The following is a 9,733-nucleotide window of genomic DNA, read 5'->3' as shown; positions in this document are numbered from 1 at the left end:
AATACAATTTAATAAAGCATAGGTTAAAACAACATGAATATAATTTAGTAAAGCATAAGATAAAACAACATAAATACAATTTAATAAAGCATATGTTAAAACAACATAAATACAATTTAATAAAGCATAAGATAAAACAACATGAATATAATTTAGTAAAGCATAAGATAAAACAACATGAATACAATTTAATAAAGCATAGGTTAAAACAACATAAATACAATTTAATAAAGCATAGGATAAAACAACATAAATACAATTTAATAAAGCATATGATAATACAACATAAATACAATTTAATAAAGCATAGGATAAAACAACATAAATACAATTTATAAAGCATAGGATAAAACAACATAAATAAAATTTAATAAAGCATAGGATAAAACAACATAAATAAAATTTAATAAAGCATAGGATAAAACAACATAAATACAATTTAATAAAGCATAGGATAAAACAACATAAATACAATTTAATAAAGCATAGGATAAAACAACATAAATACAATTTAATAAAGCATAGGATAAAACAACATAAATATAATTTAATAAAGCATAGGTTAAAACAACATAAATACAATTTAATAAAGCATAGGTTAAAACAACATAAATACAATTTAATAAAGCATAGGACAAAACAACATAAATACAATTTAATAAAGCATAGGTTAAAACAACATAAATACAATTTAATAAAGCATAGGATAAAACAACATAAATACAATTTAATAAAGCATAGGATAAAACAACATAAATACAATTTAATAAAGCATAGGATAAAACAACATAAATACAATTTAATAAAGCATAGGATAAAACAACATAAATACTATTTAATAAAGCATAGGATAAAACCACATAAATACAATTTAATTAAGCACAGGATAAAACAAAATAAATACAATTTAATAAATCATAGGATAAAACAACATAAATACAATTTAATAAAGCATATGTTAAAACAACATAAATACAATTTAATAAAGCATAAGATAAAACAACATGAATATAATTTAGTAAAGCATAAGATAAAACAACATGAATACAATTTAATAAAGCATATGTTAAAACAACATAAATACAATTTAATAAAGCATAAGATAAAACAACATGAATATAATTTAGTAAAGCATAAGATAAAACAACATGAATACAATTTAATAAATCATAGGTTAAAACAACATAAATACAATTTAATAAAGCATAGGATAAAAAAACATAAATACAATTTAATAAAGCATAGGATAAAACATCATAAATACAATTTAATAAAGCATAGGATAAAACAACATAAATACAATTTAATAAAGCATAGGATAAAACAACATAAATACAATTTAATAAAGCATAGGTTAAAACAACATAAATACAATTTAATAAAGCATAGTATAAAACAACATAAATTCAATTTAATAAAGCATAGGATAAAACAACATAAATACAATTTAGTAAAGCATAGGTTAAAACAACATAAATACAATTTAATAAAGCATATGTTAAAACAACATAAATACAATTTAATAAAGCATAAGATAAAACAACATGAATATAATTTAATAAAGCATAAGATAAAACAACATGAATACAATTTAATAAATCATAGGTGAAACAACATAAATACAATTTAATAAAGCATAGGATAAAACAACATAAATACAATTTAATAAAGCATAGGATAAAGCAACATAAATACAATTTAATAAAGCATAGGATAAGCAACATAAATACAATTTAATAAAGTATAGGACAAAACAACATAAATACAATTTAATAAAGCATAGGATAAAACAACATAAATACAGTTTAATGAAGCATAGGATAAAACAACATAAATACAATTTAATAAAGCATAGGACAAAACAACATAAATACAATTTAATAAAGCATAGGATGAAACAACATAAATACAAGTTAATAAAGCATAGGATAAAACAACATAAATACAATTTAATAAAGCATAGGATAAAACAACATAAATACAATTTTATAAAGCATAGGATAAAAAAACATAAATACAATTTAATAAAGCATAAGATAAAACAACATGAATATAATTTAGTAAAGCATAAGATAAAACAACATGAATACAATTTAATAAATCATAGGTTAAAACAAAATAAATACAATTTAATAAAGCATAGGATAAAACAACATAAATACAATTTAATAAAGCATAGGATAAAACAACATAAATACAATTTAATAAAGCATAGGATAAGCAACATAAATACAATTTAATAAAGTACAGGACAAAACAACATAAATACAATTTAATAAAGCATATGTTAAAACAACATAAATACAATTTAATAAAGCATAAGATAAAACAACATGAATATAATTTAGTAAAGCATAAGATAAAACAACATGAATACAATTTAATAAAGCATAGGTTAAAACAACATAAATACAATTTAATAAAGCATAGGATAAAACAACATAAATACAATTTAATAAAGCATAGGATAAAACAACATAAATACAATTTAATAAAGCATAGGATAAAACAACATAAATACAATTTAATAAAGCATAGGATAAAACAACATAAATAAAATTTAATAAAGCATAGGATAAAACAACATAAATACAACTTAATAAAGCATAGGATAAAACAACATAAATACAATTTAATAAAGCATAGGATAAAAGAACATAAATCCAATTTAATAAAGCATAGGACAAAACAACATAAATACAATTTAATAAAGCATAGGTTAAAACAACATAAATACAAGTTAATAAAGCGTAGGATAAAACAACATAAATACAATTTAATAAAGCATAGGATAAAACAATATAAATACAATTTAATAAAGCCTAGGATAAAACAACATAAATACAATTTAATAAAGCTTAGGATAAAACAACATAAATACAATTTATTAAAGCATATGATAAAACAACATAAATACAATGTAATAAAGCATAGGACAAAACAACATAAATACAATTTAATAAAGCATAGGATGAAACAACATAAATACAATGTAATAAAGCATAGGATAAAACAACATAAATACAATTTAATAAAGCATAGGATAAAACAACATAAATACAATTTAATAAAGCATAGGATACAACAACATAAATACAATTTTGTAAAGCATAGGTCAAAACAACATAAATACAATTTAATAAAGCATAGGCAAAAACAACATAAATACAATTTAATAAAGCATAGGATAAAACAACATAAATACAATTTAATAAAGCATAGGTTAAAACAACATAAATACAATTTAATAAAGCATAGGTAAAAACAACATAAATACAATTTAATAAAGCATAGGATAAAAAAACATAAATACAATTTAATAAAGCAGAGGATAAAACAACATAAATACTATTTAATAATGCATAGGATAAAACCACATATATACAATTTAATAAAGCACAGGATAAAATAACATAAATACAATTTAAAAAAGCATAGGATAAAACAACATAAATACAATTTAATAAAGCATATGTTAAAACAACATAAATACAATTTAATAAAGCATAAGATAAAACAACATGAATATAATTTAGTAAAGCATAAGATAAAACAACATGAATACAATTTAATAAAGCATAGGTTAAAACAACATAAATACAATTTAATAAAGCATAGGATAAAACAACATAAATACAATTTAATAAAGCATATGATAATACAACATAAATACAATTTAATAAAGCATAGGATAAAACAACATAAATACAATTTATAAAGCATAGGATAAAACAACATAAATAAAATTTAATAAAGCATAGGATAAAACAACATAAATAAAATTTAATAAAGCATAGGATAAAACAACATAAATACAATTTAATAAAGCATAGGATAAAACAACATAAATACAATTTAATAAAGCATAGGATAAAACAACATAAATATAATTTAATAAAGCATAGGTTAAAACAACATAAATACAATTTAATAAAGCATAGGTTAAAACAACATAAATACAATTTAATAAAGCATAGGACAAAACAACATAAATACAATTTAATAAAGCATAGGTTAAAACAACATGAATATAATTTAGTAAAGCATAAGATAAAACAACATAAATACAATTTAATAAAGCATATGTTAAAACAACATAAATACAATTTAATAAAGCATAAGATAAAACAACATGAATATAATTTAGTAAAGCATAAGATAAAACAACATGAATACAATTTAATAAAGCATAGGTTAAAACAACATAAATACAATTTAATAAAGCATAGGATAAAACAACATAAATACAATTTAATAAAGCATATGATAATACAACATAAATACAATTTAATAAAGCATAGGATAAAACAACATAAATACAATTTATAAAGCATAGGATAAAACAACATAAATAAAATTTAATAAAGCATAGGATAAAACAACATAAATAAAATTTAATAAAGCATAGGATAAAACAACATAAATACAATTTAATAAAGCATAGGATAAAACAACATAAATACAATTTAATAAAGCATAGGATAAAACAACATAAATACAATTTAATAAAGCATATGATAAAACAACATAAATACAATTTAATAAAGCATAGGTTAAAACAACATAAATACAATTTAATAAAGCATAGGACAAAACAACATAAATACAATTTAATAAAGCATAGGATAAAACAACATAAATACTATTTAATAAAGCATAGGATAAAACCACATAAATACAATTTAATTAAGCACAGGATAAAACAAAATAAATACAATTTAATAAAGCATAGGATAAAACAACATAAATACAATTTAATAAAGCATATGTTAAAACAACATAAATACAATTTAATAAAGCATAAGATAAAACAACATGAATATAATTTAGTAAAGCATAAGATAAAACCAAATGAATACAATTTAATAAAGCATATGTTAAAACAACATAAATACAATTTAATAAAGCATAAGATAAAACAACATGAATATAATTTAGTAAAGCATAAGATAAAACAACATGAATACAATTTAATAAATCATAGGTTAAAACAACATAAATACAATTTAATAAAGCATAGGATAAAAAAACATGAATACAATTTAATAAAGCATAGGATAAAACATCATAAATACAATTTAATAAAGCTTAGGATAAGCAACATAAATACAATTTAATAAAGTACAGGACAAAACAACATAAATACAATTTAATAAAGCATATGTTAAAACAACATAAATACAATTTAATAAAGCATAAGATAAAACAACATGAATATAATTTAGTAAAGCATAAGATAAAACAACATGAATACAATTTAATAAAGCATAGGTTAAAACAACATAAATACAATTTAATAAAGCATAGGATAAAACCACATAAATACAATTTAATAAAGCACAGGATAAAAAAACATAAATGCAATTTAATAAAGCATAGGATAAAACAACATAAATAAAATTTATTAAAGCATAGGATAAAACAACATAAATACAATTTAATAAAGCATAGGATAAAACAACATAAATACAATTTAATAAAGCATAGGATAAGCAACATAAATACAATTTAATAAAGTATAGGACAAAACAACATAAATACAATTTAATAAAGCATAGGATAAAACAACATAAATACAGTTTAATGAAGCATAGGATAAAACAACATAAATACAATTTAATAAAGCAGAGGATAAAACAACATAAATACTATTTAATAATGCATAGGATAAAACCACATATATACAATTTAATAAAGCACAGGATAAAATAACATAAATACAATTTAATAAAGCATAAGATAAAACAACATGAATATAATTTAGTAAAGCATAAGATAAAACAACATGAAAACAATTTAATAAAGCATAGGTTAAAACAACATAAATACAATTTAATAAAGCATAGGATAAAACAACATAAATACAATTTAATAAAGCATATGATAATACAACATAAATACAATTTAATAAAGCATAGGATAAAACAACATAAATACAATTTATAAAGCATAGGATAAAACAACATAAATAAAATTTAATAAAGCATAGGATAAAACAACATAAATAAAATTTAATAAAGCATAGGATAAAACAACATAAATACAATTTAATAAAGCATAGGATAAAACAACATAAATACAATTTAATAAAGCATAGGATAAAACAACATAAATACAATTTAATAAAGCATAGGATAAAACAACATAAATACAATTTAATAAAGCATAGGTTAAAACAACATAAATACAATTTAATAAAGCATAGGACAAAACAACGTAAATACAATTTAATAAAGCATAGGTTAAAACAACATGAATATAATTTAGTAAAGCATAAGATAAAACAACATAAATACAATTTAATAAAGCATATGTTAAAACAACATAAATACAATTTAATAAAGCATAAGATAAAACAACATGAATATAATTTAGTAAAGCATAAGATAAAACAACATGAATACAATTTAATAAAGCATAGGTTAAAACAACATAAATACAATTTAATAAAGCATAGGATAAAACAACATAAATACAATTTAATAAAGCATATGATAATACAACATAAATACAATTTAATAAAGCATAGGATAAAACAACATAAATACAATTTATAAAGCATAGGATAAAACAACATTAATAAAATTTAATAAAGCATAGGATAAAACAACATAAATAAAATTTAATAAAGCATAGGATAAAACAACATAAATACAATTTAATAAAGCATAGGATAAAACAACATAAATACAATTTAATAAAGCATAGGATAAAACAACATAAATACAATTTAATAAAGCATAGGATAAAACAACATAAATATAATTTAATAAAGCATAGGTTAAAACAACATAAATACAATTTAATAAAGCATAGGTTAAAACAACATAAATACAATTTAATAAAGCATAGGACAAAACAACATAAATACAATTTAATAAAGCATAGGTTAAAACAACATAAATACAATTTAATAAAGCATAGGATAAAACAACATAAATACAATTTAATAAAGCATAGGATAAAACAACATAAATACAATTTAATAAAGCATAGGATAAAACAACATAAATACAATTTAATAAAGCATAGGATAAAACAACATAAATACTATTTAATAAAGCATAGGATAAAACCACATAAATACAATTTAATTAAGCACAGGATAAAACAAAATAAATACAATTTAATAAAGCATAGGATAAAACAACATAAATACAATTTAATAAAGCATATGTTAAAACAACATAAATACAATTTAATAAAGCATAAGATAAAACAAAATGAATATAATTTAGTAAAGCATAAGATAAAACAACATGAATACAATTTAATAAAGCATATGTTAAAACAACATAAATACAATTTAATAAAGCATAAGATAAAACAACATGAATATAATTTAGTAAAGCATAAGATAAAACAACATGAATACAATTTAATAAATCATAGGTTAAAACAACATAAATACAATTTAATAAAGCATAGGATAAAAAAACATAAATACAATTTAATAAAGCATAGGATAAAACATCATAAATACAATTTAATAAAGCATAGGATAAGCAACATAAATACAATTTAATAAAGTACAGGACAAAACAACATAAATACAATTTAATAAAGCATATGTTAAAACAACATAAATACAATTTAATAAAGCATAAGATAAAACAACATGAATATAATTTAGTAAAGCATAAGATAAAACAACATGAATACAATTTAATAAAGCATAGGTTAAAACAACATAAATACAATTTAATAAAGCATAGGATAAAACCACATAAATACAATTTAATAAAGCACAGGATAAAAAAACATAAATGCAATTTAATAAAGCATAGGATAAAACAACATAAATAAAATTTATTAAAGCATAGGATAAAACAACATAAATACAATTTAATAAAGCATAAGATAAAACAACATGAATATAATTTAGTAAAGCATAAGATAAAACAACATGAATACAATTTAATAAAGCATAGGTTAAAACAACATAAATACAATTTAATAAAGCATAGGATAAAACCACATAAATACAATTTAATAAAGCACAGGATAAAAAAACATAAATGCAATTTAATAAAGCATAGGATAAAACAACATAAATACAATTTAATAAAGCATAGGATAAAACAACATAAATACAATTTATAAAGCATAGGATAAAACAACATAAATAAAATTTAATAAAGCATAGGATAAAACAACATGAATAAAATTTAATAAAGCATAGGATAAAACAACATAAATACAATTTAATAAAGCATAGGATAAAACAACATAAATACAATTTAATAAAGCATAGGATAAAACAACATAAATACAATTTAATAAAGCATATGATAAAACAACATAAATATAATTTAATAAAGCATAGGTTAAAACAACATAAATACAATTTAATAAAGCATAGGACAAAACAACATAAATACAATTTAATAAAGCATAGGACAAAACAACATAAATACAATTTAATAAAGCATAGGTTAAAACAACATAAATACAATTTAATAAAGCATAGGATAAAACAACATAAATACAATTTAATAAAGCATAGGATAAAACAACATAAATACAATTTAATAAAGCATAGGATAAAACAACATAAATACAATTTAATAAAGCATAGGATAAAACAACATAAATACTATTTAATAAAGCATAGGATAAAACCACATAAATACAATTTAATTAAGCACAGGATAAAACAAAATAAATACAATTTAATAAAGCATAGGATAAAACAACATAAATACAATTTAATAAAGCATATGTTAAAACAACATAAATACAATTTAATAAAGCATAAGATAAAACAACATGAATATAATTTAGTAAAGCATAAGATAAAACAACATGAATACAATTTAATAAAGCATATGTTAAAACAACATAAATACAATTTAATAAAGCATAAGATAAAACAACATGAATATAATTTAGTAAAGCATAAGATAAAACAACATGAATACAATTTAATAAATCATAGGTTAAAACAACATAAATACAATTTAATAAAGCATAGGATAAAAAAACATAAATACAATTTAATAAAGCATAGGATAAAACATCATAAATACAATTTAATAAAGCATAGGATAAGCAACATAAATACAATTTAATAAAGTACAGGACAAAACAACATAAATACAATTTAATAAAGCATATGTTAAAACAACATAAATACAATTTAATAAAGCATAGGTAAAAACAACATAAATACAATTTAATAAAGCATAGGATAAAAAAACATAAATACAATTTAATAAAGCAGAGGATAAAACAACATAAATACTATTTAATAATGCATAGGATAAAACCACATATATACAATTTAATAAAGCACAGGATAAAATAACATAAATACAATTTAAAAAAGCATAGGATAAAACAACATAAATACAATTTAATAAAGCATATGTTAAAACAACATAAATACAATTTAATAAAGCATAAGATAAAACAACATGAATATAATTTAGTAAAGCATAAGATAAAACAACATGAATACAATTTAATAAAGCATATGTTAAAACAACATAAATACAATTTAATAAAGCATAAGATAAAACAACATGAATATAATTTAGTAAAGCATAAGATAAAACAACATGAATACAATTTAATAAATCATAGGTTAAAACAACATAAATACAATTTAATAAAGCATAGGATAAAAAAACATAAATACAATTTAATAAAGCATAGGATAAAACATCATAAATACAATTTAATAAAGCATAGGATAAGCAACATAAATACAATTTAATAAAGTACAGGACAA

The sequence above is a fragment of the Phyllobates terribilis genome, unplaced genomic scaffold, assembly GCF_046119375.1.
Source record: "Phyllobates terribilis strain yellow unplaced genomic scaffold, ASM4611937v1 Scaffold_83__1_contigs__length_6671269, whole genome shotgun sequence".
NCBI lineage: Eukaryota > Metazoa > Chordata > Amphibia > Anura > Dendrobatidae > Phyllobates > Phyllobates terribilis.
Note: the sequence above shows the minus strand (reverse complement) of the source record.